The sequence below is a fragment of the Cupressus sempervirens genome, chromosome 2 (assembly GCF_028749045.1).
Source record: "Cupressus sempervirens isolate cs-2001-9-10 chromosome 2, ASM2874904v1, whole genome shotgun sequence".
NCBI lineage: Eukaryota > Viridiplantae > Streptophyta > Pinopsida > Cupressales > Cupressaceae > Cupressus > Cupressus sempervirens.
Window position 1 is genome coordinate 115,488,867 of NC_143119.1, and position 12,698 is coordinate 115,501,564.

The following is a 12,698-nucleotide window of genomic DNA, read 5'->3' on the forward strand; positions in this document are numbered from 1 at the left end:
CGTAATCACCTACTAGTTAGGATTTACATGATGTACCACTCCCCATCATTGTATGTTTAGTTTAGAACATATGTGTTTGTACATGTGTAAATTTTATGCACATTACAGGCACTGGGTATCGACTTCCTTGAATTGCCAGGATGAATGTACCCTATCACAGTATCTCAATGGTATAAGTGGGGAGATAACTCTTGAGTCCAAATCCTAACCTAAGCCAATTGTCCTATAAAATAGGACAAGTATCTGAGTTAGTTTCACCTTTTTGAATTCGTCAAGTGATGTGAACTCATGATTTTGAACCTAGAGTTTGTTTTGGTATTATGTACTTTATGTGGGTTTTCGTATTTGGTTTTGTGGGTCAGATGTGATTTAATGTTATAATTAAATTAAATTAAAAGATAATTTAATGATTTAATTTAATAAAAAGAATTATAAAGATAAATTAATATTTAATTATATTTAATTATATTTAATTAATTGAGAAATTAATTAAATAAAAGAATTAAATTTAAATATTTTATTAAAGTTCTAATTTAGGCATATTTATATTTATTTAATTTAATCATTATTATTTAGGAGTTTTATTTTTTATAATAAACTCTAAATAATATTATTAGTTAAAATAATAAATATATTATTAAAACATCTCGTAATTAACTAAAGAGAGAAAACATGAATTTAATAAAGTTAAATTTAATTAAATTGCATAAAGCTTATGCATGAAATTAAAATATAATAAATTAATTAAAGAGAGAAAGAAAATTAATTTGATAAAGATATTTTAAATAAATTGCATAAAGGTTGTGCATGGAAATAAAATAATAAAATAATAAAGATCAACAAGTCTTCTGGTGTAATTGCACAATCAATGCCCCAAATTTAGGGGAGAACTCTTTATCAGAGATCTAGAGCTCATTTTGCAATAACAGAGATTTGGAGGAGCCGATTATTGGAATTCTTTTAGAATAACTAAGAGGGGGGGGTGAATCAGTTATTCAAGGTCCAGATGTACAAATAAAACTTCTCTCACAATTCAATGAACCCATAAAACATTCATACCCATGCATGCATTCATTGTGTATCAACTAAAACTTATATGTTACTATCAAATCAACTTGCAAAAATATAAAGCATGAAACACAACACATTCATTAGCACATTTGACACAATGATTTAATGTGGAAACCCAATTTGGAAAAAACCACCAGTAACATGCTACTCATTTTTCACTCTTCTGAAGTGATGCCCTGTGAAAGGCCAACCCTATTAAAGGTTACAATGCACACTATTAAATATGACCCAATTAAGGGATTTCAATCACCCTATTAAAAGTGAGCCTTGTTAGAGGACTTTAGGCCATTCACTTGGAATGCCACCCTGGTAAAGGATTTTTCAATGATTATTAAGTCAACCTTACTCCAAAGTATTTACCCTAGACTGATACAATTATTAGAAAGTAACAGTGGAGCTTTGATCTGATACAACTTACAACTTCACTTGCAGACTACAGATCTCTGTTCAATCCTCAATTTTGCTTGGCTTCCATTCTTTGCAACTCTGACAGCTTGTTCACCCTTCAAGCATTCATCTTCTTAAGCCTTCTTACTTAGTACGCCAATGCAGACACTTCTCTTGGGTCACTTGATGAAGCAAAACCCATTTTTTCTTCTCCTTCTCAGGTTCTCACACCAAACTCTCTAACTCTTTTGCTTCATGACTAGACATTCCTATATATAGGAAATTAGAACATTTTCCCGCTCAGCATCTATCGTCTAAATTAGGGTTTTGGATGGATTAGGTAAGATACAATTTATCTACCCCATATCTTATCTTCTCTAGAAACATCTCTTAAAATTCATTTGAATTTTCCTCCAAAATGGTTTACATAAGATTCTGTGCCACTAGCTCATCAATCTTATCTTCCACCTGATTCACAAGTTCCAAGAAAATAAACTTGTCGACTTTTATTTGGTGAATCTTCGATCTTTGTCATAATGCAACAGCTCAACATTATCAATCTTCTGATGCTTGACACATATTGTGTCACTCGGCATCAATTGTAAAATCACTCAGCATCAACTGGATTTTACAGGTGCTTAGCATCAACTAAAAGTTACTTGACATCTATTGTCTTGCTCAGCATCCACTAGAATTTTCTTTCACTTGGCTCCAACTGACTTTTTGCTCGGCTTGAACTAACTTTTCTCGGCACCTACTATCCACTTGGTCAAGCTTGGCAGATGAACTTTGTTTAACTTATTCTTCTAAATTTTCTAAGTGTAGCCAGCCATTTTTTAACCTTAAGTAGATCATCAGTACATTATGTTATCACTATCTTAACTAATCCTTGTGCTTCATTACATAATCATAACTTAACCTTTCCTCTAGATACTTTTGTTACATCTTGTTGATCAAATCCTAGTCATCAATCAACTAAGTGCTAGTACTTGAAACATATAAGCAATTGTCCTACCAGCAAATAGTAGGTTTGACATCAGTGAGAAAACAATGATTGAAACACATAACAATCTTTCTAATCAATGATCTTTTCAATCAGATATCAACAATCTCCCTCTCTGGCATTGATGGCAAACCAAACTGATCAACCAAGTCAATAAAATGATGAACAGTAAGACAATAAGACAATACCAAAAAGAAAACTTGTATTGAAATTTCTCTCTCTATTAGCAACTTCCATCTTCTGATTAGGTTACAAAATATAACTCTCCCTAAGTTCCTTCTTATGTCTCTCTTTCATACTGAATTGATTTGCAAGATATCTCCCTTTGATAATGATCCTTTTAATTCTCTGATCAATGTCTCCCCATTTGTTCTTATCTTTTCTTTGATTACTTTCTCCCTCTTTGATCCTTTGATCAATTTTTGCTATTTCTCCTTTCTATCTTGATCTTTTGATGATGTACTTTCTCCATTGTTCCTCTTGCACTTGATCAGTTTAATGTACTTTCTCCCTCTTTGACAATAACGAGAAAGACATATACTAAAAACTTGGCATCTTTAATATATGCATATATAGGCTTTTGTAGGTTCTTCAATTTCTCCCTTTGTCACCTTGTTTGTGACTGATTTGTAGTTTTAGTAGGCAATTCCTAAAGTAAGATCCACCACATCAATTTGTATTAAATGAATGTCAGCTTGTTTGATGTAGGGCACTTCTTCTGTCTCTTACATAGCCTTTGATAGGGGTATCACCCCTAGTTTGCCTCTTATATACTCATACGCATCCATAGGTAATGCTTTTGTGAAGGTATCAGCAATTTGCTCCTTTGTGTTAATGTATTCCATCTTCTCTTCTTTATCTTGAACCAATTCCCTTACATAGTGATACTTGATTGCAATATGCTGTGTCTTTGTATGCATCACAGGATTCTTTGATATATTGATAGCACTTGTATTATCACAATAAAGTGTCACTAGTTTTGTGATTTCTTCCTTCATTCCATTAAGTAGTTGTTTGATCCATACAATTTTTGTGCAATTAATAGCAACAACAACATACTCTACTTCAGCAGTAGATTGGGAAGTACAACTTTGCTTCTTGCTAGTCCATGTAACTAGTCTTTTACCTAAGAATAATGCTCCTCCACTGGTGCTCTTTCTATCATCAATATTTCCAGCCCAATCAGCATTAATGTAGGCTCTCAGTTCAAACTTTTCATTTTTCTTGTAGCATAAACCAAACTCTTATGTTCATTTCAAGTATCTCATTATTCTCTTTATAGTCATCAAGTAATTCTCTTTGGAATTTGTAGAGAATCTTGCAACTATCCCCACAGTTAATGCAATATCAGGTTTGTTGTGTACTACATATTACAATTTTTCAATCATGAATCAATATAATGTGTGATTCACCTTAGCTAAATCATCATTCTTTGATAGCTTGAATCATGTCACCATAGGTATACTTACTAGTTTGGAATCCTCTTGTCCAAATGTCTTCAATATCTCTTTGACATATTTTGACCGAGTGATATGCATACCATATTTCATCTGATATACTTGTAATCTCATAAAGAATTTGATCTCTCCAAACATTGACATTTAAAATTCTTGCTTCATCTGATTTGCAAAGTCCTTACACAAAGCATCTTGTCCTCCAAATATGATATCATCAACAAATATTTTAGATAATAGTATACCTTTGTCATTATCTGTCTTCATGTACAAATTGTTGTTATCATCAATGCTTTCAAATCCAATCTTCACAAGATAAGTATGAAGTCTCTCATACCATGCTCTTGGTGCTTGTTTCAATCCATATAAGGCTTTGTGTGGTCTACATACCATGTTCTTATTATTTTATCAACAAATCCTTTTGGTTGTTCTATGTAGACTTCCTCTTCTAGTATGCCATTCAGAAATACATATTTAATATCCATCTAATAAACTTTGAAACCTTTGTATGCAGCATAAGCAAGTAGAATTATCCCTCCTTCCATTCTTGCAATAGGGGCAAATGTCTCACCATAGTCAATTCCTTCTTCTTGTGCATATCCTTTGCAAACTAGTCTTGCTTTGTTCCTTGTCACTTCACCATTCTCATCTAACTTGTTTATGAATACCCATTTGGTGCTAATCACATTCTTGTCTTCTAGTATAGGAACTAGACTCCATGTTTTGTTCCTCTCTATCTGTTGAATTTCTTCTTCCATAGCCTTGTACTAGTCATCATTTTCTAGTGCATCTTTTATAGTCTTAGGTTCCTTCGTGCTTAAAAAAAATGATTCACTTCTCAATCTATTTCTAGTCATTGGCCTTGCATCTTTGTCTCCAATGATTTGATCTATAGGATGATGTCTTTTGGCATATTTGGACAATCTTGGTTCAATTCTTGTAACTACATTTTGTCTCTCAGCTTTAGTGTCACTGTGTATATCTCTATCAGGTATTTCAGCATCTCTTTCATGTATACTAATCTCATAATGAGAATGTACATTTCATTCTACAACTCAGTATCTGAATGCAACTTGGTTCCAAGAATGCAACTCAGCATTCCCATGTTATGACTTGGCAGTTATTGAGACTTGTTGTTGGTTTGCAACTTGATTTGTAGCATCTTCTTCAGAAGGCATTCCTTCGTAGAAGTATACAAATGATTTGTATTATTTTGGTTCTTTCATAGGTTCAGCCTCATGTACGTCTGTAAACTCATCAAATTTCATGTTTGCACTTTCCACAATTTTGTTAGTGTTAGTATTTAAACACTTGTAAGTTTTACTTCTCTTCAGTATTTTAGAGCAACATTCTTTTCCATCATGAGTGTTCTAGCACAGTCAATTATAGACTCATTTCTTCTTTCAACAATTCCATTTTGTGGAGGGGTCCTAGGTGCAGATGTTTTTCTTTTGATTCCTCTATCATTACAAAAAATCTCAAACTCATTTGAAGTGAATTCTCCTCCTTTGTCTGATCTCAAGCATTTTAGACTTTTACCTGTTTCTTTTTCAACTCTTTCCAAGTACCACTTAAACATTTGAAATATATCATATTTCTATTTTAGGAACATGATTGTCATCATCCTAGAGTAATCATCAACAAATAGCATTATGTACTTATCTCCTCTATAGCTTTGCACTTCAATAGGTCCACACAATTTAGTATGAATAATTTCTAGCATTTCTTTAGAGGTATGAGCTTTACTCTTAAAGCTTGACTTTGTCATTTTTGCCTAGATGACATTGTTTGTATACTATATTATCAAGTTTCTTCAACTTAGACAAACTTCTAACTCTTTTCATGTTATTGATACTAACCAAATTATCAAAATTAACATGACATAATCTCTTGTGCCAAAGCCATACATAATAAAATTTTGCAATAAGACAAGTAGCATCCTCTATATCCATATAGAACATATTACTTCTAGTTTGATCACCTTTTCCAATCAAGTTTCCATTTGTGTCATATATCTTGGCAGTTTTATTTTCAAACTCAAATTTGCATCCCAAATTATTCAATTGAGACACATTTAACAAGTTATAATTCAATCCTTCAACATAGTAAGCATTGTCACATGAAATTTTTTCTATGAGTTTGATAGACCCTTTTCCTTTTATCAAACATGGTGCATTATTGCCAAACCTTACACTATTTTCATCATAACAAGTCAAGGTAACGAACTTGCTTTTGTCTCCAGTCATGTGATGTGAGCATCCACTATCAGTGATCCATTTTTTGTTCTTGTTTGCACAAATCACAAGTGCAATTGCCTCATTCTTATTAGATTCATCTTTCATTCCAACATGTACCACTTCATCATCATGTTCGTCAGAATCATGTTCATCAACAATGTAGCATGACTTCTTGCCTTTGTCTCTATAGTCTCTACCATCATCTTCTCTTCTATTTTTGTGCTTATTTCCTTCTCTATAGTTCTTCTTCTATGTACATCTCGCAACAATATGACCAACTTCATTGTAATTGAAACAAATAATGGGTAACTTACCTTTGAACTTGCCTTTTCCTCTGTGAAATCTTCTTGCTAGTAGTGCTCCCAATTGTTCAATGTCTTCCTCATTTGTGTTGCTGTCATTAGATGCATATTTTATCTTTCTTTTCTTCTTCTTCTATTTTACCTCCTCAGAATCCTTCAATAACAATTTAGCTTTGAAAGCTGATTCAAGACTCTCTGGTTTGTAATTGTCAAAATCAGATAGCTCAAAAGCAGTGAGTCTACCTACCAAACATTCAAGGGTTAGACCATTTCTTGGTATACATCTTAACTCTTGGATTGTAGAAACTCTAATAGCATAAATAGGAAGTAATGTCCTTAAGACTTCACTTAGCACAGTACCATCATCTATTTTACTAGTAGCACCTTTTATTGCACTAACAACTTCTTTTATCCTAGCAACACATTGAGCAATATTCTCACCTTCTTCCATTCTCATGTCATTAAACTTACCTCTAAGACTCTCTGACTTGGATCTTTGAACATTTTTGTCTCCTCCATAGATGGTGGCTAGGGCATCCCACATCTTCTTTGGATTGCCACATCCTTTAATATCATCAAATTTGGCATAGCTTAAAGCAGAGGCAATCTCCAACATCGCTTGATTGTGTTCTTTCCTTTTCTTCATATCTTCAGTAGTTAGGGCTCCTACTGGATCAACATGCTCCACTAAAATGGAAGATTGTGCCTAATCTCCAAGTCTACCAAGGTGTAGCTTTATCAAAATTTTCCATGCAAGAAAGTTATCTCTGTTGAGCTTGGGTACTTCTCTTTTTGACATCTTGATCTTTGTGCTTCTAGTACCTTAAAACTAGTCCTCTTAAGCAGATGGCTCTGATACCAATTGTTGAAATTATTTTAGAATAACTGAGAGGGGGTGAATTAGTTATTCAAGGTCTAGATGTACAAATAAAACTTCTCTCACAATTCAATAAACCCATAAAACATTCATACTCATGCATGCATTCATTGTGTATCAACTAAAACTTTTATGTTACTATCAAATCAACTTGCAAAAATATAAAATACGAAATACGAAACATTCATCAGCACATTTGACATAATAATTTAACGTGGAAACCCAATTTGAAAAAAACCACCAGTAACATGCTACTCCTTTTTCACTCTTCTGAAGTGATGCCCTGTGAAAGGCCAACCCTGTTAAAGGTTACAATGCCCATTGTTAAATGTGACCCAGTTAAGGGATTTCAATCACCCTATTAAAAGTGAGCCTTGTTAGAGGACTTTAGGCCATTCACTTGGAATGCCACCCTATTAAAGGATTTTCCAGTGACTGTTAAGTCAACCTTACTCCAAAGGATTTACCCTAAATTGATACAATTGTCAAAAAGTAACAGTAGAGCTTTGATCTGATACAACTTACAACTTCACTTGCAGATTACAAATCTCTGTTCAATCCTCAATTCTGCTTAGCTTCCATTATTTTTAGCTCTAACAACTTGTTCACCCTTCAAGCATTCATCTTCTTAAGCCTTCTTGCTTAGTACGCCAATGCAGACACTTTTCTTGGGTCACTTGATCAAGAAAAACCCCTTTTTCCTTCTCCTTCTCAAGTTCTCACACCAAACTCTCTAACTCTTTTGCTTCATGACCAAACATTCCTATATACAAGAAATTAGAACATTTTCTCGCTCAACATCCATCGTCTAAATTAGGGTTTTGGATTGATCAGGTAGGATACAATGTATCTATCCCATATCTTGTCTTCTCTAGAAACTTCTCTTAAAATCCATTTGAATTCACCTCCAAAATGGTTTGCATAAGATTCTGTGCCACCAACTCATTAATCGTATCTTCTTCTTGATTCACAAGTTCCAAGAAAATAAACTCGTCGACTTTTATTTAGTGAATCTTCAATCTTTGTCATAATGCAATAGCTCAAAATTATCAATCTTTTGATGCTCGGCACATACTGTGTCACTCGGCATCAACTATAAAATCACTCAGCATCGACTAGATTTTACAAGTGCTCGACATCAACTAAAAGTTACTCAGCATCTACTATCTTGCTCGGCATCCACTAAAATTTTCTTTCACTCATCTCCAACTAACTTTTTGCACGGCTTGAACTAACTTTGCTCAACACGTACTATCCACTTGGTCAAGCTTGGCAGATGAACTTTGTTTAACTTATTCTTCTGAACTTTCTAACTGTAGCCAACCATTTTGTAACCTTAAGTAGATCATCAATACATTATTTTATCACTGTCTTAACTAATCCTTGTACTTCATTACATAATCATAATTCAACCTTTTCTCTAGGTACTTTTGTTACATCTTGTTGATCAAGTCCTCCTCATCAATCAACTCCCGAGAAGAGGATTTTTGAAAGAGAAGGGAAAATTCTTGCGTGTTTTGTGCGTTCGTCATTTTAGCATCAGATCCAGGAAGTATCTAATGAGTTTTGTGTAGTAGCTGCTCATTCTTGATTTCTTTGTCTTCTCCATATTTATGTACCTATTTTCAAAATTGAGTTGAATTGAATTGAATTTGAAACTATTGTATGTGATTTTATCGTTCTTCATTCCAGAAACCTCTGTATATGAATTGAATCTGAAACCCTTGTTCGTGATATTATTGTTCTTCATTTTAAGATCATCTGTATGTAAATTGAATTGAATTTGAAACCCTCGTGTTGAGATTATTGGTCTTTGTTTCTTGAAAACATATGTTAATGAATTTAATAACTGAAGCCCTTGCTTGATTAATTGGATAATTCGTAGTTTGAATCAATTAAGAAATTTGTGTTTTTAGCGTACGGTTTGGGAAAGTTTCCATTTTTAATAAGTTTCTACTTTTAGTAAGTTTATGTTTTACATGTTTCCATTTCAGGAAAGTTTTCATTTTTAGTAAGTTTCCATTTTTAGCAAGTTTCCATTTTGAGAAAGTTTTAATTTTCAGTAAGTTTTTATTTTTAGTAGGCTTCCAGTTCAAGAAAGTTTCCATTTTTAGTAAATTTTTGTATTTAGTAGGTTTCCATTTCGAAAAAGTTTTTGTTTTTAGTAATTTTCCTTTTTTAATAAGTTTCCATTTTTAGTAGGTTTCCATTTCGAGAAAGTTTCCATTTTTAGTAAGTTTCTATTTTTAGCAAGTTTCCATTTTTTGAAAGTTTCTATTTTTAGTAGGTTTCCATTTTGGGAAAGTTTTTGCTTTTAGTAGATTTCCATTTCGGGAAAGTTTTTTCAAAGTTTAATAAATATAAAATTATTTTGGTAATAATTGATAATAATTATTATTATTAATTTAAATAAGTATTGTTGAAATTTTTAATTTAATTATTTGAAAATTTGATTTATTACTTTATTATTTAAATATAATTCTAAAGTAAATTGAAAATCAAAGAAATTAATGGGGAGAATTAATGTTTTCTTTTATAAACTTGGATGTGTTTATATGGTTCAGATATATGAAAATGATTTGTAATACTAGGGAAATTTTATTATTTGAAAACCTTGGTAACTATAATACTTTGAGTAAATGAAAATGTGAACCCTAATTGAGTTTGAAAATTCTATAAATAGTAATACTTGGAAAAAAGAACTGAAATCCTGATTGAGATCGAAAATATTATGAACTCTAATATTTGGAAATGAAAGTGAAAACTTGGAAACCTATAAGTGAAAATTAAATTTGTGTATTTTCCAAAACTTAATGAATTATGAAAAATGACTTTTGCATGTACTATGTATGTGATGTGTGTTATTGATGTTGGGTTTTAGGGTTGACTTGGTACTTTGACTAGTCAGGATGTTTACCAGAGGCTTGAGAGTTTTGTTCTGTGATGTCAAGATGATGTTTTGATTACGATATTTTATACCTAACTATGGTGATGTGTCATGTGTGTGCTATGATGAGTTTGACCAGATATTTTTGATGTGCTTTCTAGTTCTTGTGTAGAATTGAGGTGGATGATGTGTCTTTCTTGATATAACCTTTGAGTCTTCGATCAATTATCTTTGGATTGCTTCCCAATTGTTTGTATAGGATTAAGGTGATTAAATGATTTGTTTTTGTTGATGTCATGTTATGACATGGATTTGATTTACGTGTACTTGATTTAGGATCTGTCCTGTTAGGATGATCGTATTGGTGGAATCTATGATTTTGATCAATATGTTCCAGTTGCTTGTTTAAGAACTGATGTGTGGTTTATAGTCATCTGAGATCTTTTGCTTTTATTGAGCTTAGGGTAGGTTATTTGTATGTCATGTTGGAAAGTGGCTAGTAATGGAGGTCGTGGCCCTAAAGAGGCTGACGGGTAACCCATTGTAGGTTATTGTAATAAGTGATAACATTTCATTAAATGGGTTTAAAATGAATTAATAAGTTATTGGTAGCATAGAAAGTCACTAGGGGGTCTAGATTATTAAAACACTACTAGGGTATCCTTAGAGCTAACTTGTTAGTATGCCTTGTCTGTATGAAAGGATATTGATGTTGAATAGAATCACTAGGGGTTCTAGAGTATTAAAAGACTAGACCGAGTAACTTTAGAATTGGCTCATGTGATAACACTTGCCCACTTGCATAGTAGATTTCCTACGTGTTTGTGTTGCCTCTGGGATTAGTTGACACTTGTGTCTTGATACCCTTTGAGATAGTTTGCTTTCAGGTGATTTCTTGAACCTAGATCTCGATTTTGACTTGTGAGTTTGTTATCCTATTTGGGACTTGAGAATATCTCCTCACCACGGTGGGAGTGGGCCTTTTTGGGTTCCACAAGGTCGGGTTGTAGTGCATTTTATTATGCCATTGAGATCTGACTGTTGGATGTCATTGCCAAATGTGTTTGTCCATATGTTTCTTTCTATCTAATCTTGTATTTCTATGATGGATGGTTATATTCTAAGTGTATTTTATTTGATTTCATAGATCTTAAGAGATGTTGTAATCTATTTTATGATGTATATTATTTCAGCCTCTCATACCCTATGACTTGTACAGTGGATGATTGTCCATTCTATTTATTGCCAAGTGGCATCCTGTTATTGTATATTATTTAAATGGATTCATACTTGTAGTTATTTTTTAATGTGGATGTGTTATATATTGGTTTTAGTATTAATTAAACTTAAATGTGATTCAACAACACAAAACCCTAAGGGATGTAATCTGCTTATGATGGTTGTTAAGTATGTGAGTTAATGCTTCCGCTATTGTTTTATCTCTTGTTGTTATTGCTTTCGCTATATTATATGTGGATGTTATTATCTTTAGAAATTTTTTAAAAAGTGTGACAAACTTAGTGAAACTTTAGGTTAATTTCTTTTGGGTCACTTGACAGGGCATTACAAAACATCACCAAGTTTGATGACATAAGCCCCAAAATCTAGGATCCTAACTCCATTCCCATGCACAATGGCATGAAAACAAAGCAAAAGAATACAAAAGACAAGCAAAAAGACTTGAAAGAGGTTAGTTTTAAACTCCTAATCCACTAATGAAAGAGACCTCAACTAAAGAAATATCTTGCTCAACAATATCATGGTTGGATGGATATTGAAAAGCATAAGAGATCATATAGGATGATATCCCTCATGATTCTATCATACTAGCAAGACATGAGTGTGTGCGTGCGTGCGTGTGTGTGTGTGTGTGTGTGTGTGTGTGTGTGTGTGTGTGTGTGTGTGTGTGTGTGTGTGTGTGTGTGTGTGTGTGTGTGTGTGAGAGAGAGAGAGAGAGAGAGAGAGAAACTTTCCCAACAAGGTTTGTATACCTTACTATGAATCACAAAAATAAAAATAAAAGAAGTATCAAATGGTCTAACATGTTTGTAGGATTGGTAGTTGATGATACCAGAATATGATCTATTTTATCATTTCATTTTCAGTCGAATTTGCAAACTTTCTAAAGACTTTGATGTTTGAAAACATGATGTTTATGATAATTTCAAACAAATGTGTGCATAATTACTTTCCATGACTAAAATGAATATGCTATGAAATGATATGTCATTTGATTACAAAATAGTGAGAATGATGTTTTTCTTCCTTAGTTAGGTTGGGTAGTTCTCCTGCAGCAATGTGACATAGGGTAAACTAATTTAGATGACATATTTTGAATTAGTCTTCATGTATGTTATTACTTTGGAGGTGCTAATATTTTGCAAACTTAAAGGTGAAGTCAACTTAGCTAAGCAGAGTCAGTAGCTCGAGTAAACGGTGGCAAATTTTATTAATGACCTTCCACATTGCCAACCGTTTCA